The sequence below is a fragment of the Diabrotica undecimpunctata genome, chromosome 3, assembly GCF_040954645.1.
Source record: "Diabrotica undecimpunctata isolate CICGRU chromosome 3, icDiaUnde3, whole genome shotgun sequence".
Lineage (NCBI taxonomy): Eukaryota > Metazoa > Arthropoda > Insecta > Coleoptera > Chrysomelidae > Diabrotica > Diabrotica undecimpunctata.
Genome location: NC_092805.1, coordinates 53998085 through 54022157, shown reverse-complemented (window position 1 = coordinate 54022157; position 24073 = coordinate 53998085). Strand labels below are relative to the sequence as shown.

General features: G+C 33.7%; 1 protein-coding gene across 5 annotated transcripts in view; it reads left to right on the top strand.

The window, feature by feature from the left end:
• The window catches only part of LOC140436811 (uncharacterized), a 321169-nt gene that overhangs the window by 24585 nt on the left and 272511 nt on the right, over positions 1-24073 (top strand). The window lies entirely within an intron of this gene.

Genomic DNA, 24073 nt, shown 5'->3' with positions numbered 1-24073 from the left:
CTGAAGACGTAATGAATAGAACACTCTCTGAGCAATCCGTAGGTATTAAAATAAATGGTGTTAGATTAAACAATCTGAGATTTGCCGACGACACCGTTCTGATCGCAGAAACACTTGAAGAGCTACAGACATTGGTGAATAAGATAGCAGACTGCAGCGAAGAATATGGACTATCTTTGAACATAAAGAAAACTAAATTTATGGTAATATCGAAATCAACACAAAATGTCCAAAATTTATATTTACACAATGAAATTATCGATCGAGTTAGCAAATACAAATATTTAGGCACTTTTATAAATGAAGACAACGATAGCTTAGAAGCAATCAAAATCAGAATAGAAAAAGCCAGATCCATATTCACTAAAATGAAGAGAGTGTTCTGCGGAAGAGATTTGAGCCTTGAAATGAAACTTCGCCTGATGAGATGTTACGTACTTTCTGCGCTGTTCTAAGGAATGGAGTCATGGACGTTGAAAAAGATTGATACCAAACAATTAGAGGCATTTGAACTGTGGATGTATCGCAGAATCCTGAGAATATCATGGACCTAGAGAGTCACAAATGTCGAGGTCTTGAGAAGAATGAATAAAGAAAAGGAAGTCATATTTACGATCAAAAAACGAAAACTGCAATACTTGGGACACATTACAAGAGGCGAAAGATATGAACTGCTTCGAATAATTATGCAAGGGAAAATAGCAGGAAAAAGGTCCATAGGAAGAAGACGAAACTCCTGGCTAAAGAATCTACGGGAATGGTATAGCTGTAGCAGCAACGAATTGTTTCGGTCAGCAGTTTCGAAAATACGTATAGCCCTGATGATCGCCAACCTTCGGAACAAAGATGGCACTTGAAGAAGAAGAATAAAAATTAAATTTTAAAAATTCAAAAAGATTAAGTTTAAAACGTTTTCGGACTTTTGTCTTCTACATCGTTTTCGATTAGTCTATCTTCAGTGAACTTTTTAGTACTTGCTAGATAGCATCAGAACCAAACAGTGGTGGAATTTTAATAAATGAAACCATATTTAAGGGTATTAAATTGTATGGCAGTATGCCAATGCTGTTGATTACTAACCGAGAACATAAGTCCCTACTCAAATTAGTTTTACTACATCCAGACAGTAGGAAAGTTGAAGTGATGTATCCTCGATATGTCAGTGATATCTTCTAGGGATGGGAAAAACCTACCGGTTTTAACTGAAAACCGGTTTTTTTACTTCGCAATAACCGGTTTTTTCGGTTGTTTTTTTGTCCCGGTTATAACCGGTTTTTTATTTTTAAAGTAAAAACCGGTTATTAGGTTTTTACGGTAATTAGGATTAGGTTAGGTATTATTTTGGATCAAAATCAAAGTTATTATTCTCAAGTAATTATTCCAAACAAAACCATAATTCAAATTTTAGTTTATTTTATAAATACAGAAGCAAATTAAAAGTGTAAACTTGTAACCTATTGGATTAAAAAAACCGAAAACCGGTTTTTGGAAAAAAAACCGGTTTTTGGTTTTTTGCCCGGTTATAACCGCCAGGTTAAACCGTAAGCAAAAAAAAACCGGTATAACCGAAAACCGGTGTTTTGTCCAAAAAACCGCCATCCCTAGTATCTTCTTTTTATTGATTTCCTCTTTTAATATGGATAACCAGATCCTACTGCATTCTGCTGAGGGATTTGCGACATATGTTATTTGCAAGTTATCTCGTCTTTAATGAAATATCGGTAAAAATGTGCTAATATTTTTTTAAATTTGTCATTTTGGGAAGCCCGGAGGTAAAAGTGGTAAACCCCTTTGCATCTTTTTTGGGCCGAAATTAATATTCTCTGCAAAATTAAGCTTGTTCTTATGATTTTTAAGGGTCAACTCTCTGACGACTAGACTGACAATAAAATAAGTAAATATAAATAAATTTTTTTATCAACAATTTGTTATATTCGATGTTATAAAATAATATTTAAATGAATATAGAAAGGAGAAATCTCTGTATAAATAGCACAGGAATGACTGTTTTCTGAATGCTTCAGTAATTCTACCTTGAATAATTTTTAAAATTATATACTTATTGCTATTTATATACTAACTGATCGATATTCAAGCAATATTGCATTATTAAATACACAAGATATAAATATAAGCCGTTATTAACAATAAAACAAGTCATTAAAATTAATTTTTTAAGATAAACGAGATAATTAACAATACTAATTCAAGCTTATATACAACAGCTTATGAATTTAAGTCGTAAAATAAAAATATCACTTTCTCACGGAATAGATAGTAAAAAATTGTAATTTATTTAAATTTGAAGTTCAGCATGTTAGCCTTAGGCATTTAGGCCTTAGGCAGGTAATTTAAAATATGTATAAAAGGGATATCAAAAAATATTCTATAGTAAATACAAATCACCGAATTTTTTTCTAATAAACATAGATAGTTGATAGAATATCAGACTACTATCGACTGATATACAAAGATACTGTCTATTAATATATACTGTCAAAATCAACTAATAAACTTTTACATTAAAAAGGGGAAATGCACTGCAAAACACTACAAAACTCAAAAACTTCCAAATTCTCCTATTATAGTAATACTGATTCGATGTAACCAGGAGATCCTAAGGTACACAAAATAGCAACAAATAACTCAGATAGGTACTCGAACAAAATCAGTAGTAAATGGCAAGAGTGAAATGAGTTCACCGTAGCTGTAGACGAAAAATCAGGAAGCTACAATTCCAGACCAGGAATTCGAACATCTCGATAACCATGTACCTATCCAAAATGCCATTGCGAAAGAATACACTCCTCAATATAACTTATTTATGCATAAAAATAAGAAAATAATTAAACTATAAATTTATTTAAAAAAATTATTTTAGCCACATATAATTATAATCTCGGATACAATTTTAAGGAAATAAATAAATCACGACAGAGATTTAACGAAAGATCCAAAATAAATTTGAGATAAACTAAAAAACAAAGGGAAAGAAGTGCAAACCAAAAAAATAAGGTAGTAAAAGTATTAAGATGGAAATTACCCAAAAAATATTTAGGAAAAGACTTTTTAAAACAAAGAATGGCCATTACTGCTTGATTCTTTAGCAACATTTATTTAATTAGAGGGCTACAAAAGTAAATAGTGTAATATCGAAACAAATTACAAACAATAAAAATTACGAGTGAACTTGAACAAAATTGTCTAATATCGGGTATTATGCCCTAAAACATCAATAATCATTGGCATACGATTTGGAAGGAAAGAGAACAAATTATGAATGAAAACTTTAGGAATAAGTTCATATTATTCACGAAGCATGTTTTAAAGTTCTGCAAGACTTTCAGCTGGCCTGGTTGACTTCTAACCCTACGATGAAGTTTATCCCAAAGATATTCGATGATATTTAGATCACGGCTGCAGACTGGTCATTCTAGAGTATTAATTCCTACTTTCCCCAAGTAATTTGTCACGATTCTTGCAGTATGCTGCCAATCCTGTCCTATCGCAGTGTTAATGTTGTCGAGCAAAAATTAATCGATTCCTACAATGTCTGGGTTGTAAATCGGGTACAATAGCCGACCTTCTCGTAATTAGTCCTTTTTCATTGAGGCGTCTTCTAACCGTTCTCTCATTTACATTCACATTTTGAACCTCCTGCAGACAGGAATGGCGATTTCTTAAAAGTTCCATCACAATAAAACGATTATCTATTTTCGAGGTAATTCTTTTACGACTGGAATCAGGTCGACGTGAGTATGTACCTACCAGTCTCTATAAAGCGATGTAAAGTTCTTCGTACTGTAGTTCTCGGAATACCTCAATTTTCGCATACATAAAATTGACTTTTTCCGTCTTGTAGCAATGCAATAATTGTAGCAACATCTACTGCAAGTAACACCATATCATAATTATTCACTTAGTCAAAATCCACGTTTGAAAAGCTAAATTACTGTTTAATTAAATGTTTTCAACTTTCAAAATGGTCAAAAACAAGCATACATGGTCGCAATAACTAGTTAAATTGAGACGTGACATGAAACACTGCATTAAACTTCCAATGAATTTTAATTTCGGAAATTTATAGGGTGGCCGTTCAGTTTAGAATTAAATTTGATTGGGTTTCAAGAAATGCTAAAGTAGATATAAGTAAAAAATATAAAAATAAAAAATTTATGATTATAAATAAAAATTCATACTTTCCTTGTTAAAGCATATTCTATAAATGTTCAAATTATTGAATTCTGAGGATTATATTGGCCATTAGAATACATTACTACATTCGTTAGTTAATCAGTTTTACCCAATACCTGCGACATTAGGACGAGCATCAAAAAATTAATCTTAAGCTGTGGTTATAATATTACGAATTATATATTATTAAGCAGAAATACGTATATACGGTTGCCTTCCATCGATATACCATTTTTGGTTTTCTGTTTTGCGAGACATGCCATTTCTTTTTACTTGTCAGAATGTCAGAAGTAGCGGAAAAGTATATAGGAAGAGAGCATATAAAAAGACGGCAGGACTGGTTCGATGAAGAATGTAGGAATGTTTTTGCAAAAAGATATCCAAAATACCCAAAATGCGATCAAAAACTATGTGACAAGAAGAAGGGAAGTGAAAAGAATTTGCAGAAAAAAGAGAAGAGAACAGCTAGAAAAGCAATTAAAAAACATGAAAGAAGTCTATTTTATAACCAAAGAGGTAAAGAATTTCTACTAAGAAGTTAAGAAATTCAGAGAAACTACAAAGAATAATCCACAGTATTGCAGAAACAAAGAAGGCTTAGTTCTAGGTAAAACAACAGAAAAATTAAACAGACGGGCGGAATATTTCGAAGATCTATTAAATACAGATTAACAAGAGGAAATTAAGGGAAATGAGAATTGGCAAGAAAATGAAGAAAGGATGTGCGAGGAACCTTTAATAAAGTCAAAGAAATAATAAGAGACCTAAAAAATAACAAAAGTCCAGGAGAAAGTGGTATTCCAGCTGAGATTTTTAAGGAAGGTGGCGAAAGATTGGAGAAAAGGATATGTCACTTGACACAAATAATTTGGCAAAAGAAAGAAATGCCGAAACAATGGAATAGTGCTTTTATTTGTCCTATCTATAAAAAAGGAGACAAAACGGAGTGCGAAAAGTATAGAGGTATAACACTATTAGAAGTAGTCTAGAAAATACTTGCAAAAAATATTAGGAAAAGATTAATAAAATATGATAACAAAGTAATTGGAGAATACTAGGGATGTTTTAAAACATAATTACCAACTACTAATTAAATAAGTATGTTAAAATTAATACAAAATAATAGCTACGAACAAAACTTAGGATTACATATGCTATTTATCGATTTTAAACAACCATGTGTCTCCCTAAATCGAACGATGCTATATGAGGCCTTAAGAACATTAGAAATACCAGAAAAGCTTGTAAGGCTAGTGAGAATGAAGCTTAGGAACACGATAAATGGGTAACAATGGAAGGAAGCTTTTCAAGACAGTTCACAGTGAATAGAGGTTTAAAACAAGGCGATGTGCTATCAACGAATTTATTCAACCTAGTATTGAAACAATCCTGAGATGATCAAATATAAGCACAAACAGGACTATTTTTAATAGCAGGGAACAGTGTATAGCGTACGCGGATGATGATGTGATCGAGAAAGTTCTATCGAGAACACAAAAAGATTTAGAAAAAGTTTTCCAGAAATTTGAAGAAGAAGCGAAAAGATACAGATTAATAATAAAGCAAATAAAAACGCGGTATATGGAAATAAGGGAAGACATAACAAATAATAACAAATATATCAAAATGAAAGAAGCAGAGACTTTCTATAGCTTTTAAAAAGTGTCAGAATTTGAATACTTAGGAGTAACCATAACAAACACGGAAAAAGAAGAAAAAGAGATAGACAAAAGATTAATGAAGGGAAGCAGAGCGATAGGGTCACTAAATTCATTACTCAAAGCAAAAAAATGTGTCAAGAACAGCTAAACTGAGATCAGACCTTGTAACAAAATTATATTTCTCCACCTTGGGCGCTACTGTAACAAATATAGTAGGCAGATCCCTTGGGACTATGTCCCTGATGTTATAAGATCTGTAGAGTAGTGTGAAGATAGGTTTGAAACTAAATTAAAATAAGAGTTGAAACTGAATGCAGTTAGGCTAGCTGGGTATGCTTGAGACTGGCCAGTTGATACTCAAGGTAGGGTTAGGCCTATTTGCATGCCCTGAGAAAACAGTAAAGAATAGAAAAGATGTATATTAACTAAGGAAATATAAGAATAACCAAAACGAACTAAGGGTAAGTACTGACAACAGGAATATATGAGAGAAGAATGATTTGGGCGCCAGGGAAGATGTTTACTGGACTCTTAGTCTAACAAACACTTCACCTAGTGACTTTATTGCTGCTGCTAACTATGTTTTCTGTAACTAGATATAACTTTATTAAAAAAAAAGGTTGTTTAATAAAACAGATTATTACTTATAACCCAATTTAATAATAATAAAATAGAAAAACCTGTAAACCGTAATATACAATTTAACTTAAATACCCTATCATACAAAAACCTATTGATCCCTATTTACAATATATTTACACCCTCTAATATGCTAGAAAAGTAGGAACTTTTATTATGAAGTTTTATTCATGAATTAAAACAAAATTTACTACAACCAACCTATTTATATATATTAAAACAATTATTACCCTTCCCTATATTTAACACAATGTATCAGTTCGACAATTTCTAAGTTGATTCCAATCAGATAACCTGTAAATATATTTCAATTGGTCTGTTCAGAAAGGAACAGATCCAAGATAAATCAGTGACGTTACCAGTAGGGCTGTAAAAATACAAAATGGACCTTTGTGCACAAATGACCTTACAAAGTGTATTAAAATCCACCCCTACCCTGTTATTACTAATACATATATATATTTAAAATATTTAATGACACAAAAAAAATAATCAAATGATGTTAAGAAAAAAAATTGAATGTAAGATATATAATGATACGCAAATATGAATTATGAAAATTGACTAGGATTATTTTTAAGTTTTGGTTCGTTCACTCACTAAAGTTTAAACAATATTTAAGTAACTTATTTTTACGATATTACCAAACAGTAAAAAAAAACCTGTCTACTCTCAAGCCGAGAAGGTTCTTCTTCCGGACGCCTTACGCCGCCGGGACTCGTTCGGGTGAAAGCTGTAAGCCCACTGTTCTAGCACCAAACTGAACCGCTATTCCAATATTCGGGAAAAACCAAAAAAAACTCCAAACTAAACTCAACTGAAAGCTATTACCCCAAATCCAAAATAATGTTTATTGTATTGACTTTATATTCTTTCTTCCTCCAACGACTAAAATAAAATCAAAGAAGCTCTCATTAGCTTTATTCAGAGTTGATAAACAACAAGGCGGTTAGGACAAGAAAAACTAGTCAGAAGATGATAATTAGTGAAGGTTTCGTACACTTTTTGTGACCTTGGAAAATTAATCGAAAACTATGTATTTAAAAAAAATGTTGGGAATTTACTATGAATATTTCACTGAAGAACTAAAATTTAACTTATCACGAATATATTATAAGCAAATAGTAATGAAGGATCTCCTTACATTACCGAATTGCTTGGATATTGATGAGAACGTGTACTTAGGAGAATTTCTAACAGAAAGAATTCTGAACGTGATTTGACTAATATAATTAAGGTAAAATTATTGAATAAATGATTTTAATATGAAACTAATAATGGTTAAAAAAATGATGTACTTTAATTAAAATGAAACTCACCCAACGCAACAATATTTCAACAATTGAACCAAAATCTTCTTTTCCAAAACTTCTAATATAAAAAAAAAACGCCTTCTTTAACTTAATATCACCTCTGAATAACTTAAATTTCTTTTCTGATAACTTGAGCCATGTGGCGTTGGTCGTTGAAAGATCACTCTTCTGACCCGTTCGAAGGTTGGATATAAAGTGAGCTCTTCCACTTTTAAAATCGTCGGCTTCCGTCAGTTCCAAGTTAAGCGGAAGCGGCGGTAAGCAGTTTGACCAATTGATAAACAATTGATAATACGATTACATGTATAGTTGGTTGCATACCTTACAGGCAGAATTAAGTTATTTTAAATTTCTCAGTAACGATAACGTAATCTTATCGTTACATTCCCCCTTTACTTGGAGAAAAAAAAATTGACCTAAGAACAATTTTTTTTTTTTTCTCTGTGTAACTATAGATATTCAAGACCAATCATATACTGTGGGATCCATCACAGACGTGAACAAAATAGCCAATAATATAGCGTGTCCAGGACACCACACTAGCTAACATATGAAATGCACAGAATCTTCCATCCGTGACTGACATTCTAAAAACCAAAATTGTGTTCAAGTTGATTAAGTAGATTTAAATAAACCCCAAATTATTGTCAACAAGAACACTATACCAATCATATACATGAATACAAAACTTGCTAATATATAACCGAATATACCAAATAACTTCCACACATTTGCATTTAACTCGACCGATTATACTTAACCACAGATTATGAGTCATGCAAGAGGGGTAGTTCTAATATACAATATACTAAATATGACACAAGCACTCATGCCCACAAGTTATAGTATGTTTATTAAAACCTTATACTGAATAACTAATAAAAATACAAATCTTTAACATAATGACGAATGGGATGAACGATACAAAATTGATCCAACCATGGACAACAGATTTATTTTAGAGCATATCCAAGGTGAAGCAATCAGTAGATTTCGTAACCAATTCGCAATAAACCAAAATATGGACAGTAATATAAAACCACACTAGATATAAGAGTTACTGAGAAAAAATGATCGTAGCATGCATTTTATCCTAAATTGATCCGACAATGGACAACAGATTTATATTGGCATATCCAAGGTGAAACAATCAGGCAAATTCATGGGTCATCACCACAACCTAATAATCAATATACTCTATAGATGCTAAATATTTGGTACCATGAAACTGAACCATTGGAACGGAATAACAGACTAAGTGTCTGCAGCATATGTGAATTGATCTGATTCCATTCATGAGTAGATAGGTATAATAATGGATACTTAGTCAGTATACAACATAATCAAGAATCTACTAACGACTCAACCTGACTAGGCCGAACATCCGGAAGAATCCCAAATCATCTTCCTAGGACTCCCTTTCGTGTCATTGAAGGTTGCCAAATTCCAGACCACATTGTATCCCTATCAAGTTCCACAACCTACAATGGATTACACCCCAAATTAAGCTCATCATCTGTTATGCATCAGATTCAAGATAAGATCTACACAAGAATGACAAACTTATTGGAGTAAGGTATTCCAACACAAATATTAGTAATATATGAACTAATAGATGAACAGTTGAGTTTCACATATAAGAGTAATACAACAGGAAGAAAGTGTACCAAATTAAAGAACTGACATAACGAAATGGAGTTAACTAATTCTGGAATTCTCTAACTATAGCTGTAGCTACAACAGATTTATAAGAATAGCCAGAAAAAGCCAACCAAATATCACCAAATCATCGCTAATACAATACCTTAAGACATCATAAATGGATAACTCTTATAAACATTCAATCAAAGAAGTACTAGAGAACAAGAAAGTCAATTTCTTAAGAAACTGCAGATTAGGGTATGTTCACTAGTTACTTGTATCTATATAACAGAACATTGATCCTGACTCCTAATTACATATAAAAACAAAATGAGTTCCCAGGAAAGCTGATGCTAAACACAATATTCAATTGTTGAATACAAAAGATATATTCTAATAAGGCTGAGATCTAAGAGGTTACCATTTGTATCAGTACAACTAGATAATAAAGCTACAAAGGGTAGACAATATATGTATAATAGAAGTGAGATTAAAATTAAGACTATGTTTCAACAGAATAATACTTCTGAATTGTAATACTAGAATGTTTAGTACATCCTTCAATAATGATGATGATGATTAAACATTCTATCATAGAGATTCAGCATTTAAATTGATTAAGGTCTGATAGATATAACCAGGCAATTGTGAGCCCTGAAATCTGCTTCCTATCAGGTGCGCACTATTGATAGTAACACAAGTTTCGAACCCACGTATTTGCATAGCCATGCGAGGCAAACCAATTTCATAAGAAATGTTAGATACAAAAAAAAATAACAAAAGGTTACATAATAATTCGGCGTAACTTTTATCTCAACTAACTTCATTGAATTTTTAACGAATGAAGTCTAACTTAGGAATCACACTGTATACTAAAATTGTATTATCTAAAACAAATGACGCGATAACTTCTTTAGACCAAATGGTAACTAATGTATCAAAGAATATTACTAAGTATTTTAATAATTTTCCTGTAGGAACTACCAAAAACAACCTCAGGATCAAATAAACAAAATCTAAACATATACATGTATTTATGTATACCAATATATAGCAATGACACATATAAACATAATAAGGTACGAAGAGTTGACAGTTCTACACCAGTTTGATTTACCAAAAAAAATTTGCTGTACCTACTTCAATATTATAACTAATAACAACAAAGCTAAATTTAGTAAGGGAAGCTAAAACTATTATATAATAGATAAACCATATTGTCTATCTGGTGACTAAAATCAAAATCAAATCATTTACCTATTCATTAAAAAATCAAGTATTACCAAAATTTAGAAAGAGGAATTAACCTAAACAATCCTGTCAGGTTAATCTTCTTCTGACGATGAAGAGTCTAAGTCATTGACAGTGTTATCTGGTAATAAGTCCTTTATATGAAATCGACCAAGACGTTTGTTGGACAAACTATCTTTCAATTCATATATTAAAGGAGATATTACTTTACTGACAATACATGGGACGTATTTTTGACAAAATTTGGCAGAAACAGCATCACCTTTACTAGACTTAACAAAATTACGTTTTAATACCCGATCACCAACAAAGAATCGCAAATCTCTTTTCCTCAAGTTATACTGACCCTGTGACTTAAGGTAAGAAGTTTTTAATTTCTTCCTGATGTCTGCAAATATTGGAGGTAGAGTCTGTATATCATCTAAACGATGAAGTTTATCTGATATTTGAGGTAGATTTGTGGAATTTCCTGAAACTAAACCAAAATAATCACCAGATAAGGCAACATTTCGACCAAAATTTAAATAAGCTGGGGAACACTGCGTAACTTCATGGACAGAAGTTCTTATGGCTTGAGCTATGGAGTGAATATATTGGTCCCAAGCTCTGTGGTCTTGGTATGTATATGATCTTAGGGCTGTAACAATACTGCGGTTTACACGCTCACTATGATTAGCTTGCGGATGGTACGCAGCGTTATAAAAGATCTTCTGAACTTTGTATTTAGTTAGAAGGTCTTTAAAAGCCTTAGCTACAAATTGAGGACCATTGTCACAAGAGACAATTTGGGGAACACCAAATAACAAAAAGACTTGCTCCTCCAAATATTTCACAATGGCAGGAACTGTGGCATTACGAAGAGGAAAAACTAATGGAAATTTAGTGAAGTAATCCACGACCACCAAACAATAGGTATTGCCCTTATAACTACGAGGGTATGGTCCAATTAAATCCATAGATACCATCTGCCATGGGAAGTCAATGTTCCTAAAAGAACCCATTAATCCAGCTTGTGGCTTATTACTTGGCTTGCATGTAGCGCAAACTTTGCATCTAGAAATATATTTCTTAATACAGTTGCGCATACCAGGCCAATAATATAGCTCCGCTATCCTACTAAATGTTTTAAAGGAACCAAAGTGACCAGATGTCACATTATCATGAAAAGTACGAAGAATTTCATCCCTATTTGCGGTTGGGACGACAATTTTCCAATCCGACATATTAGTCAAGGCTTCAATTGGACTAACAACATGTTTATAAAGGATATTATGTTCCACTTTAAAATCAGGGTACTGACCAGGATTCTGAGTAACATTCTCCAACATTTTATGGTACCACGCATCCGGAACTAAAGTGGATACGTCAAGAAGATTGACATCAAATGTTCGAGACAAAGCATCAGCTACTACAACACCATTTGCCTTACGGTGGACAATGTTATAGTCAAACGCTGATAACTTACAAATCCAGCGGGACAACCGTTGGGACGGGTTACGCATAGAATGCATCCACAACAACGAACTATGGTCAGTGATCAAAGTACACTTACGACCTTCTAAATAATACCTGAAGGCCTCCAAGCCATGAATTATAGCAAGGAGTTCCCGCTCAGTAGTGGAGTAATTTTTCTGGGCCTTATTGAGCTTCTTACTAGTGTACGCTATGGGGTGCTCAGAACCATCTTTCATCTGAAAGAGGACACCACCTGAAGCAGTATTAGAACAATCTGTCATGAGGTAAAAGTGTTCACTGAAATCAGGAGAAGTCATGACAGGAGCACTGGTAAGAGCTTCTTTAATACGATGAAAAGCATCATCAGCCTCAGGATTCCAGGTAATAGTCTGACCCTTTTTCCTATTCTTAAGGAGGTCAGTAAGAGGTGATAATAAAGTGGAATAAGAACGTACAAACCTTCGATAGTACCCACACATACCCAAGATCCTACGTAACTGAGTAGTTGTTTTAGGTATGGGGAAGTCCTTGATAGCGGTTACCTTGTCAGGATCTGTCCTCAAACCTTGACTATCAACAACATATCCCAGGAATTTGAGATTAGGACGACAAAAATTACATTTATCCAAGTTGACAGTGAGATTAGCCTCTTTAAGGCGTGAAAATAACTTCTCTAATATTTCAATATGCGAAGTAAAATCAGGAGTAACAACTAAAATATCATCTAAATAATAAAATACAAATGGTTCAAGTTGTGGACCAATAACTAAGTCCATTAAACGACACATCGTCTGAGGAGCTGAAACTAGACCAAAAGGCATCGTGACAAATTGAAATAATCCTTTACCACTAACAGCGAAAGCAGTATATTTCTTACTCTCTTCACTCAAAGGAATTTGTAAGAAGGCCTTGGATAAGTCAATGGAAGAGATGTATTTCGCATTCTGGAGTTTGCTTAATATAACATCTATTCGAGGGATAGGATAAGCGTCCCTATTCGATGTGATACTGTTTAATTTACGACCATCAAAACAAATTCTGAATGATCCATCCTTCTTCTTTGTAAGCCACAGAGGACTACAATATGAAGAGGTAGAAGGTTCGATAATGTTTAAGGAGAGCATTGAATCGATTTCTTTATCTAAATCTGCTTGCCATGCTTGAGGTATGGGATATTGATACTGTCTGAAAGGAGTTGAAGTTTTCACTTCAATAGTATGAGACATTAAATGTGTACGGCCTAATTTATCTTTAGACGAAATAGATGAAAATTTAGAGATAATATCCTCTAACTGTTTTTGTTCCATTCCAGACAAACTAGAAAATTCACGAATAACACTTACAGTTGATAAATTAAAGGAAGAAATAGAGAACGAAAAGTCCGAACAATTTAATGTGCTATTAAATGCATTTAAAAAATCCATGCCAAGAATTATAGAATTTTGCACGGAAGGTATAATATAAAAGGTAATAGTTTTGCGAATATTTGCAACTAAAATTTCAGTTTCAAATTTACCTGTGATCGACTGAATGGTACCATCTGCAGTAGAGACTTGCAGGGAAGAAATAGGTATAATATTAATATTAGTGTTTTCTAACAATTGTAATGAATAGGAACCTATTAAAGAAATGTTAGAGCCACTATCTAATAGAGCCAAACAAGAATGTCCTAATATCTTAATTTCAAGATAAGGTCGGTTATCATTATGTTTTCTGACTAATAAAGAATTAATATCAAAATCTAAAATATTATATTGGCCATCCAAATTATAAAATGGTACTAACTTAGACATATTATCATTGCCAACAAATTTACAAACTGGTGTAGAAAATGGAACTGTTTCCCTGTGCTGATTATGTTCATTACTAAAATTATGACTTACGACTGGTGAAGATAATCTAAGGTCAAGCAAACAGCTCGAGTTAACCGCAGAGTGGTTGACAGTTACTTTTTTGCTTGCTTTGGATTTTGTTTGTTGTGCTTTGGTTGGTAAGTGTTTTTCTTTTCTTGAGCGGGTGATTTCGAAGTGCTGGGGAGTATTGGACCTGTGGTTTCGTTTACTGTTGTGTTTGTAGTCCCTGAGGGGGTTGTAGACTGAGGAACGCTCAGGGGACGAGCCTCTGTCCGCTCGTTTCCCGAACACTTAAAACAGTTACGTTTGAGTGTGTTGTCTCTACCACAACCGTGACAGAAAACACGTGTACGAGGTGTCACGCACTCATAAAATGCATGGCCAGGCTCACGACAATTCCAACAAGTCAAAGACGAATTCACCACAGATACATTCTGTGTATGAGTTTTGGGTTGCCAAGAACGATTTCTAGAGAAACTTAAGTTAAATGAAGGACCCGAAGTAGGTCGAGACGTCCTTGCAGAAAAAGAAGACCAAGATAGAGTTTCCTCTAAACGTTTACACTTCTCCGTGATATCCTCGATACTCTGAATGTCCATTAAAGCTAATTGCTGATGGTAAAAAGGCAACAGACACTTAAGAATGATCTTTATTTTGGCAAAGTCGGATAGAGGAGTCTCAAGTCGACTACACATGCCCAAAATGGTGTTAATAAACATAGTGACAGGTTCGTTTGGCTTTTGTTTACGGTTTTTGATTTCGTCTAGGAGATCATCTTGGAAAGAATAAGGCAGAAAATCAGATTTTAATTTCTGAGCCAACTCAGACCAAGTGGAAAAGCTATGACGGTTGTTCATAAACCAAGTAAACGCAGGACCTGTAAATAATTCAGCAGAAGCTGCAAAAAGATCATCCTCACTCACACCTCTTGAAATACGAAGACATTCCACTCTCTCCAAAAAGGTAATGACTTCATCATGATGACCTTGACCAGAAAACAAAATTCCCCACTTATGTACCTGAATTGGTTTAGGGTGTGAAAACGAATTAGCTGCATGAATAGAAGAGATAGGAGTGGAAGTGGCTGCCGGATTTACTCGAGAATCAAGTTTACCTTCTAAACTAAGAATTCTAATGGAAATAGAGCGCTTGAAAATTTGTTGCTCCTCATCTGAGCAAGATAGTAAATGTGCACGACCAGAGATATGAGTAAGACGAGAAATTAACCTGGAATACATGCTATCATGGACAGTCCCTCTAAAATCGGATATCCTCTGAGCCAGGTCCTCCAACGTCTGGTTTATCTCCTGTTGTTGTTCCAGAAAAGGAATATCTACAGAAGAAATTTGTCGAAAGCTCCTATTTCCTTGCTCTTGTTTCAAGGCACCGCGCAATAATTGGTGTTTTTTCTCAACCTTGGTAGACTCTTCAAAGGGAATTCCCCTTATCCTCAGCTCATAATCCACTTCCTTAACTAATAAATGCTCAGCCTTAAAGGTACACATGATGAAAGAGAGGAAGAAAAAAAAATATCACCAACAAACCAAAATCAACAATGTGTTTAACCAAATGTAATTAATAAAGGTGTACCTATACCTTTAAATATAAATATATTTAAAATAATTTAAAGTTGGTTTGAGAGATCAAATGACAATAAGTAAATTGAACTTATTTTTATATATAGTATGCAATAATTGACCAAAAAAAAATATATATTATATAGTGTGATCGCACCTAAACAAAACCACTATTGGCAAATAACAATGTAAATAGTAATACAATAAATTATTCAATATTTCTCAACAAATGTACAGGTATCACTAACCCGATCAAACCAGAAATGTCAAACCAATATAATTATGAAAAATATTATACTAAATGAAGGTTTACAATTAGTTATTAATTTAAAGTTAACAAAACCACCAACACAGCAATATAAGACACTATTCAATATTTCTGAGATACTGTAGCAAAGAACACTGGATCTAAATAACTATAAAATATGCAAAAATAGACAAACAAACTAGAAACAGTTTAAAAAAGAGACAAATGAATTAAGGAATACTATCTTACTGAAAATCTGGGCCCCACGTTGGGCGCCACTGTAACAAAATTATATTTCTCCACCTTGGGCGCTACTGTAACAAATATAGTAGGCAGATCCCTTGGGACTATGTCCCTGATGTTATAAGATCTGTAGAGTAGTGTGAAGATAGGTTTGAAACTAAATTAAAATAAGAGTTGAAACTGAATGCAGTTAGGCTAGCTGGGTATGCTTGAGACTGGCCAGTTGATACTCAAGGTAGGGTTAGGCCTATTTGCATGCCCTGAGAAAATAGTAAAGAATAGAAAAGATGTATATTAACTAAGGAAATATAAGAATAACCAAAACGAACTAAGGGTAAGTACTGACAACAGGAATATATGAGAGAAGAATGATTTGGGCGCCAGGGAAGATGTTTACTGGACTCTTAGTCTAACAAACACTTCACCTAGTGACTTTATTGCTGCTGCTAACTATGTTTTCTGTAACTAGATATAACTTTATTAAAAAAAAAGGTTGTTTAATAAAACAGATTATTACTTATAACCCAATTTAATAATAATAAAATAGAAAAACCTGTAAACCGTAATATACAATTTAACTTAAATACCCTATCATACAAAAACCTATTGATCCCTATTTACAATATATTTACACCCTCTAATATGCTAGAAAAGTAGGAACTTTTATTATGAAGTTTTATTCATGAATTAAAACAAAATTTACTACAACCAACCTATTTATATATATTAAAACAATTATTACCCTTCCCTATATTTAACACAATGTATCAGTTCGACAATTTCTAAGTTGATTCCAATCAGATAACCTGTAAATATATTTCAATTGGTCTGTTCAGAAAGGAACAGATCCAAGATAAATCAGTGACGTTACCAGTAGGGCTGTAAAAATACAAAATGGACCTTTGTGCACAAATGACCTTACAAAGTGTATTAAAATCCACCCCTACCCTGTTATTACTAATACATATATATATTTAAAATATTTAATGACACAAAAAAAATAAGCAAATGATGTTAAGAAAAAAAATTGAATGTAAGATATATAATGATACGCAAATATGAATTATGAAAATTGACTAGGATTATTTTTAAGTTTTGGTTCGTTCACTCACTAAAGTTTAAACAATATTTAAGTAACTTATTTTTACGATATTACCAAACAGTAAAAAAAAACCTGTCTACTCTCAAGCCGAGAAGGTTCTTCTTCCGGACGCCTTACGCCGCCGGGACTCGTTCGGGTGAAAGCTGTAAGCCCACTGTTCTAGCACCAAACTGAACCGCTATTCCAATATTCGGGAAAAACCAAAAAAAACTCCAAACTAAACTCAACTGAAAGCTATTACCCCAAATCCAAAATAATGTTTATTGTATTGACTTTATATTCTTTCTTCCTCCAACGACTAAAATAAAATCAAAGAAGCTCTCATTAGCTTTATTCAGAGTTGATAAACAACAAGGCGGTTAGGACAAGAAAAACTAGTCAGAAGATGATAATTAGTGAAGGTTTCGTACACTTTTTGTGACCTTGGAAAATTAATCGAAAACTATGTATTTAAAAAAAATGTTGGGAATTTACTATGAATATTTCACTGAAGAACTAAAATTTAACTTATCACGAATATATTATAGGCAAATAGTAATGAAGGATCTCCTTACATTACCGAATTGCTTGGATATTGATGAGAACGTGTACTTAGGAGAATTTCTAACAGAAAGAATTCTGAACGTGATTTGACTAATATAATTAAGGTAAAATTATTGAATAAATGATTTTAATATGAAACTAATAATGGTTAAAAAAATGATGTACTTTAATTAAAATGAAACTCACCCAACGCAACAATATTTCAACAATTGAACCAAAATCTTCTTTTCCAAAACTTCTAATATAAAAAAAAAACGCCTTCTTTAACTTAATATCACCTCTGAATAACTTAAATTTCTTTTCTGATAACTTGAGCCATGTGGCGTTGGTCGTTGAAAGATCACTCTTCTGACCCGTTCGAAGGTTGGATATAAAGTGAGCTCTTCCACTTTTAAAATCGTCGGCTTCCGTCAGTTCCAAGTTAAGCGGAAGCGGCGGTAAGCAGTTTGACCAATTGATAAACAATTGATAATACGATTACATGTATAGTTGGTTGCATACCTTACAGGCAGAATTAAGTTATTTTAAATTTCTCAGTAACGATAACGTAATCTTATCGTTACAACCTACAGTGATGCATTCCAGTAAAACGTGGATTATGAACCAGCAAGAAGAAAAGAAAGTAGAGATCTGGAAAAGAAAGGTACTCAGAAAAATCTTAAGAGGAATAAAGACGGCAGAGAATATTTGTAGAAGTGGAACTAATAAAGAAATAATGAGGATGTATGGAAAACCAGCAATTACAGCAAAAATACAAACCCAAAGAGCTAGATGGCTTGGTCACATTATACGAATGCCAGAAAATCGAAATGTTAAAACAATACTGAAGGAGGAGGGTAACATGCGAAAAAAGAAGAGGACATTCAAAGAAGAAATGGTTGGAAGCAGTAAAGCAAGACTTGTCAGAAATAGGCGTGAGAAATTGGAGAGAGAAAGCAAGGGACCGAAAAAAATGGAGGGAAATAACCAAGTTTTTAGAAGCCAGGGACCTACAAGGCCTGTAGGGCTGTGATATATATATATATATATATATATATATATATATATATATATATATATATTTAACAAGAAACTTAACAAAGAAAACCAAACAGCAGAGATAAAAAGACGAGTTAGACTGGCATGGGCGATATTTGGCAAACTAGGCTACATTCTTAAAAACAAAAGATATCCACAGCATCTGTAAGACCAAAGTATACAATCAATGCGTACTCCCTGTTCTCACTTATGGTTCTAAAACGTGGACATTTACAAAAGCAAACATGGACAAAATCATAAAAACCCAAAGAGTAATGAAAAGACAAATGTTGCACATAAGACTAATGGATAAAAAGAGGAACGAGTGGATAAGAGAGAAAACACAAGTAAGAAATGTTGGACAAGAAGTTGCAAAATTGAAATGGAGATTTGCCGGACACAATATAAGACAAAAAGAAGACCGATGGAACAAAATTCTTATAAGTTGGAGACCGTGGGAATATAAATGAAGCAGAGGAAGGCCCCAAATGAGATGGGCAGATGATATCAAGAAGCACGTGGGCTCTAGGTGGATGACTACAGCGACAGACAGAGAAGAATGGAAAAGGTATGGGGAGGCCTATATCCAAAAATGGAATAAATTAGAATAGCAACCCATAGAAAAGGACATATAATTCTTAATGTCATGAATGCCAACCCAACTTATGATGTTAAGGGTTATTTGTACTTTTCTATTGGTTGCTATTATTATTTATCAATAATTTATCAAAATTTATTTTTTTTGTTTAAATAATTTTTTCAAATTATTTTTTAAAAACAATTCAAGAAAAAAGGAGAAACATTTATCACACTAAACAATTTTCGTAATAATATTTTTCTAAATATATTTTCCAACAAATTTCGTTAACAAACCTAATTTTATTTGGTGAATTTTTTAAAATTATTCATTTTATCAGATAATTTGTATTTTTATTTTAGCTCTTGAAAGTAATTGTAACCACAATTATAAGCTTAAGTAGTAAAAAACAGTTGTCTAATAGCCCCTTTCTATTGACTCCAACCCATTATAAAAATAGTTTTATTTTTTCCAAACGAGTCAACAAGTACTTCGTTTTTCTTACTTAAATGATAATATACTAGAAACAATAGAAAAGAAAAGACTAATATATTTAGATATGCGATTTGAAACGAATGAATAACATAAGACACCAAAATAATAGAACTAGGCCAAAAAAAAAATACATCAATATAAATTTTTTGTTAACTTTTTGTTTTTCTTTAAGTGGTACATTTGTAGAAATGTACTTTTTTAAACATATTTTTCATATCCAAGATCTTGACATCTGATAAATTAAATGTGTTGTTGTTGTTGTGTTGGAACGGTGTGCTACTGTGCAATAATTTTTTTCTGTTTTGCCATCACTTTTGTGCTGCGTTATTATTTGTTTTAATCACTGAGATGTTTTCCCTACATAACTCTATATTTTCTCTGTTAAGGTATATCATGTGTATCCAACAAATAAATAACTGATCTCATTACACTACCTTGGCGAACACCTACTTTAATTTTTCGTACTTCAGAGTACACCTCTTTTTCCTTGAGCCTTAACATTTTTCCTTCTAGTTAAGATAGGATAATGTGGACATATTGTGTCTAGAGAATTTTTTGTAAATTTTTATTAAGCTCTGCGTGCCAGAGCATACATGTTTTTCTTCATTTGCTTTCTTAGTGAAGTCAGTTATCCGGTGAAATTGACTAATAGTCTTTATTTCTGAAACCACTCTGATGTGAAGGAAGTAGATTTTTGCTCTATGTTATTGGTTTTAATCTTGTTAGGAGTAGTTTCTCAAACTGCTCTTTTTTTTTGGTTTCACATTATTGGCACAAGCGATATGGGCCTATATGAAGAGACCGACCGGAAGTTTAACTTGGTTTCGGCATCATAACAATTTAAGCCATTGAACATAATAAATAGCAAAATAAAACTATGGACAGAAATGAATGAACAACAATCCCAAATAACGCAAGAGAGCTGAGAACTGCAAGGAAGGTAGTACTGCTTTATATAATTATGAATTTAAAAAAAATAATTTTAAAATTGTGAAACTGCTTTCACATATTTTATAAATTATGAGTGAGTGAATTATGAGTATTTGCTATATTATGAAAAATATTGTGTTTATGGTTAATACGTGAAATTAGGTTGTAGAGTTCATAATAAAAATTAACGACTAACCATAAATTTTCAATAAAATGTTCAATACAATGGATATTAGAAAGTAACATTTTAGTCAAAGTGAGAGTCTAGTCAGTTTAATGAAAATTAAAATTGCTAAAGCTCTTAAAGAAACCACAAGTGTAAATCACCACATTTCAGCTGATTGACATTTGCAACAGATGAGTGTTGGGTAATTAATTGCATTTGTTTGTTTCTATGGTTCGTATAAAATTTAAAATTGTGTTGAAATTCATCTTACCACAATAAATTTAATTTTTTTAGATATTTACTTAGATATTAGTTACAGAGTTTCTTTGAAATATTTTTGACATTTATTATATAGATTTATTTTTTTATTCTTTGATTTTGGATTTTAATTTTATTTCGCAATATATTCTAGATATCTTTCCCGTAGTAATATAAGCCTCTATGATCAAGCTTTTAAAATAATTTATTGTTCTAATCGCTTAGCCAGAATAAGCAAAAACAACTTTGGTTGTCTCAGTAAGACGTTTAATTTTATTGTTCAGTTCTGATTATATGAAGCTAGTTCGATTGAAACACATATTTGACCAGGTTAGCCTTAGAAGAAGCCATCATTCTGAAGGGGACAAGGAATAGGCAAAATATTGAATTAAAATGTGCGGGAGGATGTCTAACACCTAAGAAACAAGTAAAGTATCTAGGAGTGACATTGCACCAGAATGAAAAATGGGGAGAGCACGTGCGGGAAGTGGTCCGGAAGGCTGTGAATAGTACAGCTGCGTTGGGGAGGGTGCTGCCGAACATTGGAGGACCCAAATCCGAAAGGAGGAGGGTCTTACACGGTGTTGTACAGTCAACTGTCCTCTACGCGGCACCAGTCTGGAGCGAGGCGGTAGAGATAACTGCCTGTAGGAGTCTTATGACACGAGTAGACAGAACAAGTCTGTTGCGAGTGGCATGCGCCTACAGTGCGCCTACAGGACTGTGTCTGCGGCAGCCTTATGGACTATCACTGGATGTGTTCCGTTGCATGTTTTGGCGGTGGAAAGAAAAGAGCTTTATGACAGAAGAGGTCCAAACCTTACTGTGGCCGAGAAAAGACAGGAAAGGGAAAGGTCAGTTAAAAGATGGCAAGAAAAATGGAACAACACGGAAGATGTGGCACAGTGGACGAAAATGCTGATCCCTAACATAAGAGATTGGGTGGACTGTGGCCACAGGCGACTGGATTATTTCCTGACGCAGGTGCTCACAGGACACGGGTGTTTTAGGGCCTACCTCTATAGGATCGGAAAGGCTGATACAGATGAATGCCTATACTGTGGATACTCGGACACTGTGACACATACGATGTTAGATTGCAGCAGATGGATAGTGGAAAGGAACAGAATGAAGAGAGAGACAGATGTGAATTTTGTTACAGTGAGAGAAATGATGATTGAGAGAATGATTGAAAATAAATTAGTTTGGACTAACATATACAGCTATATCCGTGCAGTGATCAAGAAAAAAGAAGAGGAAGAAAGACTGCTAAACCAACGCTAAAGGTAAGAGTGAATGATGCTGAAAGGTGAAGCTAGAAAAGTGGGTCAAACTGTATGAGTTGCAATGCGTGAGTCAGACTGTGGGAAGGAGGAAATGCCCATCTGGAAATAATGCCGAACTAGGAGCGATGAGTGTCTTCTACGCGCTACCTGGAACGAGATATGGAACCTCCTTGCTGATGAATAGAGTGTGGATGTGTATGAATGGAGAATGAATGAATAAAGGTAGTGATTCGGAAGTGATGCAGGCCTTACAGCGGCCATTCCGCTTTCGGGTAGGCAGGTAGGCAGGTAGGCGTTCGGCGTAGACTCGGCGACGAGAGGGCATTTTAAAGTACCTCGGGAACTATCGCCGGGAGTACGAAGAACGAATCCTGCACTAAAGTTAGTCAGGCGGTGTCCTGGACTAAGATGTCTTTTGAAGATTCCAGGTCCCCCTCTATAAAGACGAAAAAAAAAACTCTACATTTTTCCCGTGATAAATTTAGGATACTCTGGTCGCGTCGGTCCTTGAGACCGGTTCTGCTGGGTGAAAAATTGAAACTTAACTTTCTTAAGCGGCCACTATACTACTCGCGAAGTTGATCGAAGTTCAGCGAGTACAAGAGTGTAGACAGGTACTTCATGCGACTTTGCTTTGTTTCGTTCTACTTTCGTTCTGTGTCGGTTTTTCGCGTCGAAGTTAAAGGGTCCGAAGTTCGAATACGAAGTGTCACACTACATTACTCGACTTCACGAGTATGTAGAGAGTCACCTCGCCTCGATTAACTTCACTTCGACACTTCGTCCGAAGAACTTCGATCGAGAGTATAGACGGCATTTTAAATTAAAAATTATAGCACTTCATATCTTAAACCAGTTTTTATTTAAATTATGTAGTTAAAAAATAAAATAACATTTCTGTTGTAAACGCCGTACCAAGATCAACTTAATTATTTACAGTCCTAAAACGCCGTCTACACTCTCGATCAAAGTTCTTTGGACGAAGTGTCGAAGTGAAGTTAATCGAGGCAAGGTGACTCTCTACATACTCGTGAAGTTCAGTAACGTAGTTTAACACTTCGTATTCGAACTTCGGACCCTTTACCGATGCAAGATCGAAGTAGAACGAAGCGAAGCGAAGTCGCATGAAGTACTTGTCTACATTCTCGTACTCAGTCCACTTCGATCACCTTCGCGAGTAGTATAGTGGCCGCTTTACATATGCCAAATAAGTGGTCTAAATATAAAAAACACCGCAGTGTTCGCATCTGTATTTTATTTTTCGGTTTTTCTGAGACCCACGAAATTTGCATCTTTCAATGGACTCTTTTTCAACTGGAGCTGCGGTAGTATCTTGGTTTGTTAATTCTTTTAGATCAAACCGCATCAGTCTTGGAACATATGGCGAATTGGCGACCTTTTCAGCATATGTGGAGTAAAAAGTTCATATAATAGATTATAAATAAAATTTCTTCTCAACATTTCAATATTTGTATTATTAGCCGCTTAAATAATTTGGTTGATTATACCAGCAATATTTATTATCGCATAAAATATTACTATAGGCTACGTTCGGGTACCACGAGCACAGTTATAGTTTGCCATTAGCTTGTAAACTATGATAAAAATCACCTCTATCTCAATCT